Source organism: Buteo buteo, chromosome 8, assembly GCF_964188355.1.
Source record: "Buteo buteo chromosome 8, bButBut1.hap1.1, whole genome shotgun sequence".
NCBI classification, from domain to species: domain Eukaryota; kingdom Metazoa; phylum Chordata; class Aves; order Accipitriformes; family Accipitridae; genus Buteo; species Buteo buteo.
Window position 1 is genome coordinate 3,018,712 of NC_134178.1, and position 13,696 is coordinate 3,032,407.

Below are 13,696 nucleotides of genomic sequence, written 5' to 3' on the forward strand. Positions count from 1 at the left end.
GAGAAATTGTTCACATCTGAACTGGCTGGTTTGGTTATAGGCAATATTTCCCACGTCAAATCCCCTGAGCTGGGAGAGCATCTTCTTTTCTCTCTCCTATATGGAGCATCCCTCCTCACAGCTCATATGTAATGTGAAAAAGAGAGCATGAGCAAGTGAGTCTGAAGGGCTAATACATTAAAATTCATGGTTTTGATTGGAGGTGATTGCTTGTTTTTCTGAAGCTATTTTATTTTCCCTATGTACCTTATCTTGTACTTCCCAAAAGGATCGTATATCAAGCTCTGGTCAAATAACCCTTATTTCACAAAAAATACATTGGCCATTTCACTCCAGTTCTTACTGAGCAGCTATCGTGTTACAAAAGACACACCTGGCAACTTGGGGATAATTTTTTCTGCAGTGCCAGCTGCCGTGGGAGTTGCTGAAGAACCCACACTGCATGAGCAAGGAAGATCGAAGCCGTCGGGTCATCTGCCAGACCGAGCCCTGCCTGTTGTCTGCCTGTGGATAACGTTAAGGAGATAAAGCTCAACCAGCTGTTTCTTTCTTCCTCTCTTATCCTTTCGGTTATGCGCTGCTTTCTGCTAGGCAACCTCTTCTTTCATGCTCTCTCCTCCCTTTGAAATTCTCTTCTTGGAGGCCTAAAGATCGCAGCCTCCCACCCGCAGACCACCTGGGGAGAAGGGCCCCTACCACTGAAATGGGAGATGTCTGACGGAGTCCCCTGGTGAGATCCTGCCTTGTTTGGCTGCCTGCTGAGGACCCCAGGCAGCTCTGAGCCCTCAGGTAAGCAGCTGTGAGGTTAGCATGGTCTTTGCTGTCAGTATAATTATGCGTCAGAAAATTCCAGCCAGCTTCTGGAAGCTAATGGTAGTCTTTTAAAAATAGTAATGAGTTAAATGTTAGTTGGTCTCTTACCAGCAAATTGTGATGTCAAATGTAAATTACTTTGCTACCCAGGAGTACTGGGGGGGATTAACTCTTGGTGATTCTCCCAGTGTGTGCACACACACACAAATCCCTCCTATAATTTCTCTATTTTTAACCACTTGCACAGATTTAACTGAGTAACATGCAAAACTGGTATCAAAGCCACACGAAGTAGCGTATGTACGCTAAGCTGAGCGTGCCAAATGAAGGCTTTTGGCAGTTATTTATGTCTGATCCAACATAAAAACTATTTGACTATAATTCTTACACCTTTTTATTTCCAAATCACCATCAGGACCATCAAGCCATTCTCTGTTTTTAATGTAAATTGACCTGTTAAGCTTTGGCCCACCAGACAGCATCCCTTCGAAGGGAGCAGGCAGGTACCTGCTTTGTTCAGCTCCTCCAACTTCTGAAGAGCCACCGCAGCTCATCATGTTACAAGGCAGCAACCAGCAGCCGCTGCGTGCTGTAAGAATCATCGAATCATTTAGGTTGGAAAAGACCTTTAAGATCGAGTCCAACCGTAAGCCTAACACTGTCAAGTCCACCACTAAACCACGTCCCTGAGTGCCATGTCTACATGGCTTTTAAATACCTCCAGGGATGGTGACTCAACCACTTCCCTGGGCAGCCTGTTCCAGTGCTTGACAACCCTTTCGGTGAAGAAATTATTCCTAACATCCAATCTAAATCTCCCCTGGCACAACTTGAGGCCATTTCTTCTTGTCCTATCGCTTGTTACTTGGGAGAAGAGACCGACCCCCACCTGGCTACAACCTCCTTTCAGGTAGTTGCAGAGAGCAATAAGGTCTCCCCTCAGCCTCCTTTTCTCCAGACTAAACAACGCCAGTTCCCTCAGCCGTTCCTCATCAGACTTGTACTCTAGACCCTTCACCAGCTTCATTGCTCTTCTCTGGACACGCTCCAGCACCTCAAGGTCTGTCTTGTCATGAGGGGCCCAAAACTGAACACAGGACTCGAGGTGCAGCCTCACCACTGCCGAGTACAAGGGGATGGTCACTGCCCTGCTCCTGCTGGCCACGCTATTTCTGATACAGGCCAGGATGTCGTTGGCCTTCTTGGCCACCTGGGCACACTGCGGGCTCATGTTCAGCCAGCTGTCGACCAGCACCCCCAGGTCCTTTCCCACCGGGCAGCTTTCCAGCCGCTCTTCCCCAAGCCCGTAGCATTGCATGGGGTTCTTGTGACCCAAGTGCAGGACCCGGCACTTGGCCTTGTTGAACCTCGTACAATTGGCCTCAGGTTAGCCTTGCTTCTGCCATATGGTGCCCTCGCTATGGCTTCTTTGGTAAAACTGTGTTCGCGAATCCCTTGCAAAGGAATGAATTAAATTTTTTCTTGTAATGATTGTAATGGGATTTTGAATTGCTTTTGTAATGTTAAAGCAGAGACAATGCTAGTATCATATCAACACCCTCGTCGTCATTTTTAGCCTGTCTCTCCCTCAAAGAAAAGAATGCTGATAAAGGAGAGAGATTAAAAGGATTTAATTTGGATTTATCATTCTCAATTTTCTAGACTTAAACCCACCCTTTAAATGGCTCTTTTTGAAGAAGCAATCTGAATCCTTTATTAGTTTAATAGGATTTTGCTAATATTACTGACCTTATCCCATCCTCAAGCTGGATTTCCACCGATAGTCTAAACAGATTTCCCTGACACTAAGGCAAAGCCTCTCTGTAAAGAGTTGTAGCTGCCTGAGACGAGACTTGCTACCGGTGCTTTCCCTCCACATGAGTAAGCAATCTCTGAGGCACTTTTGCAGGGTTTTCTCTCTTTCCCAGCTATTTGTAATGGTTGAAAATGGCAAGCATGTGCAATGTGGTGTTCCCCCTGCCTCTTGCATCTCTTTCTGATTGTCCTGTATTGCAGGTAGAACACCTGGGTTTGTATTCTACACTGTCTTGTCTTTCAAACATGTTTCAGCAGAGAACCAATACCCACTTTGCTTTTCTAAGACACACCAAAGGACATTATTATGACAGATGTGAATTTTTTAAACTGTGAAAATAATTATCAGAAAAGTAAAATGTTTCTCATGCAAAAAAATGTTAAGCATCCCCCATGATGCTCTCAATGAGCAAAATGCCTCATTTGTTTTTTTTCCAGATGCATAACATCAGCATTGTGCATGTCCCCAAGAAAAGCCTGTTTGGTCCAGTCTTTGGTGGTTCTATACATCACTAAGAGCTAAATCAAGTTAACTGGATAATTTTTTGCAGCTAACATGTTTAGCTTTTCAGCTGGCATGTGCCAAAGTGGCTAACAGAGCGTGAGAAGGGGAGCTACCAGAGAAGTGTTGGTGAAGGAGGGCCAGTCACCATGGATAACAGCTGTAATTCCCCAGCAGCCTCAGTCTCAGAGGTTGCAGCCCACCATCACTGGGATAGCAAAAGAGGCTGGACTTTATATTTGTGCCATGATGGGAAATACAATTCAACCCCATTTAATTTATTTTTATTCTACAGTCTCTCCAGGGGCTTTAGTACTACACCTTGAGAAGGAACTTCATTCTGCTCACGACGTCAAAAGTCACTGTATTTGAGAGAATTCCCCGCTCTGGTTAGAAAGGAAGAAAAAAAAAGGAATATGATAAGATAATTGTGTGTCACCCCCCCTCCTCCCCTTCCCATTTCCACATTTCTTCACAGATGAGGAACTGAATGTAGTGCCCACAGGGTAAGGCAGTTATTTCCCTGATTACAGAGCGACTATTTCTGTCAAATGCTCAGTGACTACAGCTAAGAATAAGTAGCCTCTAAAGCCTGAACCCACTCCCTCTCACCTCCTCCAGTAACCAGATTATCAGCAACTGCAGTTTGAAGCATTCAGCGTAACATCTGGGACATACAGATGTTCTGAAAAACAGAAACGCGAGGAATTCCTATGTGTAGCTGCTGCAAGTCGTGACTTATCCATAGGCAGCCCTCAGCCAAGCATATGATAGTCACTAGATGGCACACTTAAACAACTCAGTGCTCTTTCTTACCTTGCTCTACAGGTGCTGGGGTGTAGCAGAGAGCTTTTCCCACGGGAGACAAGGGATTCTTTGATGTGCAGTCCCGTTCTGTGGATATTGTATTTTTATTGCTGTTTCCTGCCTTCATCGGTAAGCTTACAGTGTATTATTAGCATGCAAAGGTCTGTTTCTTTGCCTTCAGTTATAAAGTTAGTCTTGCAGTCTTTAATTTGGGAGGACGGCTCATTTCAGCTGCTTTGAGGGGTGTCTGCAAAAAGTGATATAAACCTGGCTTGTCGCACAGCTGCAAGATTAGGGGGATCTGTGATTTATCTGGGGGGAAATAATGTGTGGTGCAGCCCCTCCTGGATACTGTTTTGAAAGCACAATGTTTACAGAGTATTTGTATCCCTTCCATCCTTTTACTTACACTCCCCAAAATATTTACTAGGAGTTACTGTTATCACTGCTACCGATAGTATAAGCAGTAAGAATCAAAACTGGTTTACCTTCTAACCATCCCTGTAGATGAAAAACGTAAATCAAACCAGGGATGGACGGCAGTTTCAGTCGTTCTTGCTCAGATCCTACTGTCTTAGTCCTGCCAGGCGGGCATTACTTCTTTACTGCACAGTACGCCTTTGTGTTGCAAAAATCACAAATGCAGTGAAGTTACTCCTATCGCACCTTTTGCTCTGACCTTCAGCCTTGCCAACACAAGACCGTTTATGAGACAAGAAGCTATATACACCTGTAGCTCTTGAACCCTGCCCTCCAAGTGGAGGCACCGGTGCGGGGACCTTGGGCTGGTTCTCCAGCTTGTGTCGAAGTCCACCCCCTGCCTGGTACAAAGCAAACAACTCCTCAGGGATGCATTTTTACAGCTTGCCAGACTGGATGTGTCTACAGTAAGGTTTTAAATTGGATTAGCATTTGTGAAGCAAATCTCCTCATCGTGTTTCAAAGGATGCCTTGGGCTGCCCATGGGGCTGATCTCTGAGCTCTTGGGGGGGGGGGGAAATGTTTTTGGGGAAAGCTCAAGGGGGGAGATGTGCTTCAGGAGTGCACGAGTGTTCCTCAGCTGCCAGCGGGCTTTCAGCCCACAGGACCAGCCCCGAGCTAGGCCAAAATATGAATAATGGAGATATCAAGTCCTTAGAACAAACCATTGCACTGTACAAATATAGCCCTGTGGTGCCACACTACCTGCCAAATATACGCAGAGATACTGTTCCTGACACTTATGTGAAGTTTCCCCAGACTTCATTTGGGAGCAATCCTTGAATTTGTCCATCATCAGTCTCTATACTTTATGTTGTTTCCTTCAAATTAAAGCTTTTAGAGAATTTTACCATCAATTAGTGAGAACAATTAGTGAGAACGTGCCTACTGTGTGATGTTTTTCTTTCCTCCTTTCTCCTTGCCCCTGTATGAAGTACCAGTCGTGACTACCCGCAGGATTTGTTCTTTGTCATTGTTGACACAGGAACAATTCTATTTCATACAGAGAAGTAACATAACCCACTGCCCTACCCCACAGTCTGTGGTGCCTGGGGGTCGGAGCATTTTAAAGGCATGCTGCGATTTGCCATCTAGGAGGTCATACGGGGTGGCTGTTTTCAGCCTTGCTGGTTTTCACCTTCTCGTTCTGGTTTGGAACAGGCTGTATAAAATCCAAGCTCAATGTGCCCTCTAGTGAGAGCTTATTCCTTCCTTCTTCTGGTTAAAGAGGCACTGTCAGAATTTTATGTCCTAGTTTATTCTCTGCTTAAATATGGCTAGGGAAAGCCTGCTGATACCACTTGCCAGCGGAAAAAAATTCTTCACAGCAACCCCTTCTGTTAGACAGCAATACTATCTAGCGATGCATGTTATCCATCTCCATTTTAGTTGGTGGTATCTGGTAACTTCACGCCTTGAATTCTTACTGTGTGGCAAGAAGAAATGAAGCAGGGACAGAGGGAGAGGAGGAAGAGAGCCAGGACTAGCGTTCACACCTGCAACCTTTTCTCAATGGGTCATTTTTCCTTGGGCACATTCTACTATGCCAAAAGACTGCAAGGTTTAAAAACATACAGCAACTTTTTGTATCGATTAATGCATAGAGTACATAGGTACAACTAACAGGCTACTCATGTAAGTATTACAAGTATTACCGGGCAGGCAGGCAGCTGTTGGTCTGGAGGGGAAGTTTTCATTTCCATGGCTCTTTGGAGAGGATCGTGATCCCTCGTCCAGCCAAGTTGCTGTCTGCTGAGTCTCTGCCTTCTTTCTGAGGGTGTTGGCCAAGTTTCTGTCTGCTGAGTCTCTGCCTTATTCCTGAGGGTGTTGTGTCTTTTGCCCCCTCCCCAGTATTTTCCAGCCAACCGTTACTGCCTCCACAATTTCACTTCTGCCTGTGTACTTACTTCCATGTGGCTTTTAGCTTACATTCTTTCTTCCAGCTGGACAACAACTTTCTAAGCAAAACTCAGCCAAGGTGTCACAGCTGTGCCACCACAAAAGCAAGCCTTGGGTCACAGGCAGCTGAACATGTGGGCTGCTGTTTAGTGTTTGAAAGTTAGCTGCACATTCCCACCAGAACAAGGGTAAAGGTGTAATATTGCTCTCTGTGGTGCCATACTGATCATTAACACTGGGGTTTTTAAATTATGATTAGGGCAGGTTAGACTACTAGCTCTTTGGATATTTTGGTACCATCATGAAGTTCAGACCAGACAGCTCCTCCTAACATCAGCAACAGAGTCCCTGAACTAACCATTGATTATATCACAGAAAGTCTTTCAGATAAACACACTGGTTTCTATTTCTGAAAAAATCTTCTTGTGATAGAAAATGTCCCACAGGCTCAGATAGATTGTCCTGGTGGTTGCTGTAACACCTTAGGAAGGACCAAGTGCACCAGAATGTTTTCAGCAAGACATGCTGGTTTTGAAAGAGGCTGTAAAAGATCTGAACAACAAATTTGGTGGTGGAGTCTTTTGTAAAGAATAAAGAGAATATTAGAATCCACTTCTGAGAGCTCAGACATACAGGAAGAAGACCAAGCTTTTGGGGTAGCAGAGCAGAAAAGCCCCCAGGTATCTGATAACTGAAAGAAGCACGCACTTATCAGAAGCCACACATATGGAGAATGAAGAATGTGATCTTGGTGGGGCAGCTGGAAAAAACTTCTTTGATTTGCTGGTTAATCAGAATGTACTGCAGAGAAATCAATATAAGGATAATCTCATTTGCTATTTATTTCTGGCTCATATTTTCACAGGCTTAGAAATATGCATTTCATCAGTCAGCTACTCTGGAGAGGAATGGCATGAATTTCAACACTCCTGCTATTTTTGCCTGCAAAATATTCAAAATTTTTTCTGCAGAAGCTATGGGCAGCAGTGGGGTACATTTATTTAAAGAAATTTGGAACAATGGATCACTAGTGATTAAAATAAAAATGGAAATTGCATTCTGGATGCAGGAGGCAAATGAGTATTGCATTTACAATACTTTGGCATTTAGCATGTATGAACCATCCCTGAATAGTTGCATTTTGGAAATTTTGAAACCTAGTTGTGTTTTGAAGCCTATGAAAAATGCAGATTCATGCTCCTTGTTTTATGCTAATGTGAATAGGTGAAGGAGAATACCAGTTTGTTGAAACAAGGGAATTAGCATGTGAATGGGGAGTATTGGACTTCTCCCTCTTGAAAAGGCAGCTTTCAAAGTAGAAACTAGGATTTAAATCTCACACTCTGATTCTTCTCCTTTCATATCCCCAGATCATGTTACTTCTAGTGCATTAACAGCCTTTGAGCCTGTACCCCATCAGGCTACAGCTGCTGTCATTTTAACTAATAGCCATAATCTGCAGATCTAATGATCAATGAACCAACCTGTTTTCTCTCCTCCTTCCCAATTCTTCTTTTGGATCTCAGTTTTGGTTTTCAGGACTGATGGTTACAAAAATACTTGCAAAGTAAGAATCTGACTGGGAGACCAGCCTGGACTCCCTCCTTCCTTGTCAAATCCTCTTTTTTTCAGAGGACTGCATTGTCAGCCTCGCCAGAGAGCTCTGCCTTCAGTGCTGATGTATTCCTTGCAAACAAAACAAGCTTGCAGCAGTATGTTGCTGAGTAAGCTAGATTGCAGTGACACAGGAGAATTAGTGCCTACTGAAGGGAAAAGACTTGTGGATGTAGTTTCAGGAATGTTTCCAGCACAAGCGGCCATCCACATACCTAAAACCGCACAGCTCAAACAACCTCGTCCCATACTGTAACGTGTGAAGCCCCCTTCAGCAGAGACTATGACGTTCTTTGCTCACGTGAAGTAAAAACTCAGGAATCTCTGCTATGAATGCAATTCCCCAATGAAAGCAAATTTTTGCCTTCCGAGCTGCAATCCTCCCTCTCCCCCACCTCCATTCCCCCGAATTAGCCATGGTAACCTGCCCTGCGTTTCAAACGCTTGCATTTCTGCAATGACGTGCGTGTTTGCTTTCCTTCATTGTATTTTATTTGCCTTTGATTAATGACTAAAGCAAAACAAAACTGCTGTAGCTGTTTTTAAGTGCCTGCTTTAGCAGAGAATGGAGCTTGCGATAAGTCTGCTGTAGTGGCACGACTACTCCTGTCTCTGCCAGCATCAGAGCTGGGCCGCTCTGGGCTGCCCTCGAGCTGAGTCCCGCAAATACGACTTGATGCTCTCTGCCCCGTGCAGCCTGCTTTTTATCTGCAAATACATTCACGTGGTTTTGAAAACAACGTTTTATTTGACAATAACATGGGGATTTTTTCAGTTTTAGTCCTCTTAATCGTTCGGGGTAATTGCAGTAGTCTTCTTATGAAGTAACACTAGTCTGAGCTCTGTAGCAACTGGATGTTCCCACTGCAATACCAGAGAGCGGTGGCTAAAATCGACTTCTGCTGCACTGCCAGTTGGAAAGGTAGCAGGAGGTGCAGTTATATTATGCTGCTTTAAAGGTTATAAAGCTCTTCTTTCTCCTGGCAATGCCAATGTTTGCCTTTCTGACAAATTGACTGACTCTTTGATGCAATAGCTGCTTTGCTTCATAAGGAGAATGTAAGTCACTCAGTAAAACAAGTGTTTACCATCGTAAGAATACAAAGGTGGTTTGTTTTTGTTTGTTTTTAAAATGGATGTGTACTTGTCTTGATTGCCCTGCTGGGCAATAAAAGTTTACTAATCAGTTCAGTGAAAATCTTGATCGGTACAGGACCGGTGTTGGTGCTGCCTTGTAATGAGATGTACTGTCTCCCAAAAGGATTTATCATAAGACACCTGTAATCTTCTCAAGAGAAGGCAATTTAGGTGGTAGCTGGTGGGAGAGAACAAGCCATTTTTTGGTTCAAGTCACCCTGATTGTCCTTCGAAAGCAGTAACTGGCATCATGTTCCTAAATCTGCTTTACAGTTTGCTGATTTCAATGAACTCCCACCTGATGCCTGCATCAGAGAATCAGAAAGGTACTGCTATAGTTACAGTCAGGCTGTGCTTAAAGATGAGATACTATAACATGGCTGAACAGATCTCACGCTGTTGTTAATGGTTGGTGAATATCTGCTGAACATAACTGAAAATGGCTTCTAAAAGCAAGCATTCAGCAACCATAATAATAAAAAGGGTCTGTGCTCCTCATTCTGCTTTTCGGTGTGCCTATCACACACCACTCCTGGCTTCAGCTGAAAAGAAAAGCATTAGAACTACACAGATGGGGAAACTTTGTTAATCATTTGAGTGTGACACCCTCATGTTTAGTATTCAGTTGCTTAATGAAGTCCAAAGATAACTTTGGACCATCAGTAATTCCATTCTTATCCATGTCCACATCCATATCTAATCTTTTGAAGCTAATCCATCCTACAACAAACCTGTAGACATGAGTAATGGTGCAACATGGAGAAAGTAAGACTTCCAGGTAGTCAGGTCTCTGCACAGAATCCATTTTTCACCTGAAGAATGGCATTTTTATTACTTCTGTTATCTCAAAGCGCACATCTACAAGCAAACACTGAAGCAGAAGTTTTCTCCCCACCTATGAAGCTCCTGGGCTATGCTTTCCCACTGATCATCAGAATAATTTGCAAAACAAGCTGCATATTATGTTTAGTAGGTAGAACAGTTCAAAAAACATTTGTTTGTTTCTCTTGCTAAATTACAGTATTTTCCAGTCATCTTCTTCCAGGAGGCTCTGTATAGAGCCCAGGATATTTTGCCAGATGTTACTCCTGGAAAAGCCACCAGCTGTTGGCAGCAGGCCTTCAAGCCTGAATTGAGGCCTACTATATTTACCAGGATAATATGCATGGATATGCCAAATGAACGTGATGCATTGACTTCTCCTTGGACTATGTATATAAAGACAAATCAAAATGTTGTGGGATTCTTATTTGGCATTGGTCTTGAGCCCCGTTATAGGCATGGATCTGAGCAACCACACTTGCATCCCGATGAGACTCCCCACTATTAAGAGGAACTGGAACCTAAGATCATGATGCAAGAAGGGCTGTACAATACCTACCAGAAAAGCTTATCTCTAACCAAAAACTAGTGCTATTATAACCCCGACAAAGGTTTCTTGTATTAGTGAGGTGACACAATCTTTCTTTAGTAGTTCTTTTCTTTCTCCTTGCAGAACTTTATCTGCTGGAAGTTATGCTTAGGGCTAATTTGTTAAGTGACTGTACATAGACGTCACCACTGTGTTTGCCTAGTTTCTCATCTAGACCAGTCTACAAGCTACAGTTTGCAAACTATTGCAGAAAATCAAGCAAAACATGTCTTGCTGTTTACAGTGAAGAGGAACTCCAGAATCTGGCAAAAAGCAGTATCAGCAAAAGGTGAAAAAGTATATTTGAAGTCCAGGATGTCACAAAAAGGTTAAAGATGATGTTTAACTTGTGCTATGTAAACCAGTTCAGTTTCTTTACTGTGCATTTCCAAATCTGTAATAAACTGAGTAAATATATGAAAATGGGAACAATAAAAGCTTATTGGTTGAATAAATGAAGAAAAGTGTTTTTAACAGAGAAACTGGAGAAAATACAATCATTAGTTTAAACTTTCCGTGGGGTCAAGTTAAGATTCAAAACCCCATCAATTCATGTGTAAATTCATAGAGTGAAAAAGCCCAATGAACAGTAAGAACCACGGGTTAATAAAACATATCAGGTCAGATAAACTTGATACCCAAACCCACTGTAATTGCATGTGTGTTATATAAAGGCATTCTGGTGCATGTAATGCTTATTGATTTCAGAAAAGCACTTGATATGATACTGAATTATAAAACTTTTAGCATTTGGTGCATGAGATACAAGGAAATATCATAATGGGGTGAAAAGGAGACTGATCGATGTGGAGGGACAAAGTGTTTTATCACTGCATCCTCAGAGGGCAGAGCTGCTATTGGAACAGAGGCTGTTCTCTCATCTCACTTTCTACTGCCAAGATCTGGGAGAGAAGGCAATCAGAAAATGCATTTGTGCTTCCCTAAAATGTCGTCTTTTGTTTGAGAGAGGAAAATGGCTGAGAATTCATTACAAAGGGTGTATTTGGACTCATAATTTTTTATTAGTTTGTTTGTCTCTTGGCACACAGATACCTCTGGAAAGTGCAGCTCAGGAGCAGGAATTCTTCTCTGAAAGATTTTTAACATTCAGAAAGCTCCACAATGACAAGCATGACAGCTCTTCTTCCCAGTTGTTTCTGGAGTTGAACTTCTATACTATTTTGTTTAAAGAATCCCATGAAATGGGTGGATTCTCAAAGAATGTTTTGATGTTTCTATAAAAAACTATGAAGTTTCCTGGAATCTTTAGTTCTCACCTCGTGGCTTGCAGTGAAACCCAAAATCCGCAGTTTCGGGACAGTCCGTACAGCAAAGCTGTGGAGGCTGGGGCATGAAAGCCTTGGGAAACGTGCTTCTCCAGCCTGCTCGATAGGGTGTCAAGTACCAGCATAGATGGGAACAACTTCCTGTGACATTATGGTGATTTTCAGACAAAACTGGCAGTTTCTTCTGGAAGATTTGAGTGCATGGAAAACAAATGTTCTACACAAAATGAACGAAAAGTGCATTTCTCTCCAGGTGAGAACTTTCAGAGCCAAGATGACTCAAATCTACTCCCCTAAATGGCAGATTTTATTCCATTTATCTGAGGATACGAGAACTTCTCCTGCTGCATGGTAAATTCTATGTAGCAAGATCTAACTCCTTTTCAGCTTCTTCCTCACAAGGCCCCTGCAGGCTTCAATTCTGCAAACAAAAATGTGCTGAGATTATTTTCCCCAAAGATAAAGATATGCCAGCATGTGGCTACAGCAACTGAAACTGAAATAAAGTTTTGAGTTTTCCCCTAGGAGACTGCCTAGCAAGGGAAGAAAAAAAATTCAAGAGAAGGAATTTCTTTCAGGGGCACTCTCCTGCTACTAGTGCCAAACTAGTGCTATCCTCCTCCTCCTCGAAGTAGGCTGACAATCCCATTTTAAAGGATCTAGTACAAAACCCAAAGATGTATTTCTTACAGATATCTAGTGACTCTTCCTCAGATGGTGTTCTTGCAAGCTGTTTCTGGAAGAGAAGATTAAAAGTAAATCCTTGGCATAAGTGTACTGACTGCTGGTTAGATTCAGTTTTGCACATTTTAGATGCGAGTTAGGACCTGGCTGTGGGGTTTTTGTACATTTGAATGGTAAAAGTTGCTCCTGGTAAAAGTCCTCCTGCCAGAGGAGCGTTGGGTTCAGAACTCTGCTCATGCCTTTGGGGCGCTGGCAGGGCACTTGGACAACCACAAAGACTGGCTCCTGCTCAGGGGCCACAAAGACTAAAGTGCATTTGAGGAAGGGGCAGATGTGAAATTCTGTTGGGGAAAGAAAGAGGAACACTCACGGAATAAAAAGAAAAAGCGTGGCTAATGGTGTGGTGTTAAATAAGAGTGGGCAAACTCATAAACCTGAAGTGAGTTTTCCTCACTGCCGAAAGAAGTGGGTAAACTCTTTTTCTCTGCATTTACTCTCAGTTATCTCAGTGGCAAGGATTTTCTTTCCTGCATGCCTTAACAATTTCAAAAGAAAATCACCTATTCGTTTTTCCTTAGAGATGAAATTTTTATGGGCTGTTAAAGAATAACGTAGCTCTGTCCAGTAATATTGGACATACAGGTGGTGTCATCTGATAGAGAGATGACATCACCACCATGGTGGCACCAGCTCTACTTACTCTAAAGCCAGTTACTGAGGATAGCTATGTAATTGAAGGAGTCGTGGAGTGCATACTCTAAAAAACCCTAACATATCTAAGCCAGCTAATTATAAACACTTTGACAAGCCATGGTATTTTAATTTACAAAGAGAGTCAAGAATTTCTTTAGCTTCCTAACTCTTAGATTTGCTGAACATAGTTTTTGATAGTCCCTGATGGTTCCTTGAGAAAGACTGCTGAACTTTGCTGGTCAGCTAACTAGGATGAGGAACACTAAATGCAATGACTACCAGCTTTTGCTGGCAAAAAAACTTGGTAAAGAAGCTTTGTTTTCTTGGGTAGTAGACAAGAATGGCTGAAAATGTAGACTATGATAGTAACAGAATCTCATCCTACATGTGCATTCCCAAATGTAATGACTATATTTACTTTAAACTCATGCCTTCGAGTGCTATCGATCTTCTGACCATTATGGGTAACAACCCATCCAAACTTGCCCACCTGAGTGCATAAACACTAGGATGAGATAAATTATTAAAAATAAACCCAGATCTTTTTTGAAGTTT

General features: G+C 42.7%; 1 long non-coding RNA gene across 1 annotated transcript; it reads left to right on the plus strand.

Annotated features, from left to right (window-relative positions):
- Positions 1-680: 680 nt before the first annotated feature.
- Positions 681-7,302, plus strand: LOC142033983 (uncharacterized). Its single transcript, XR_012651422.1, has 3 exons — positions 681-789; positions 3,959-4,066; positions 7,182-7,302. It is a non-coding gene; the product is annotated as an uncharacterized LOC142033983 (long non-coding RNA).
- The last annotated feature ends 6,394 nt before the right edge of the window (positions 7,303-13,696 follow it).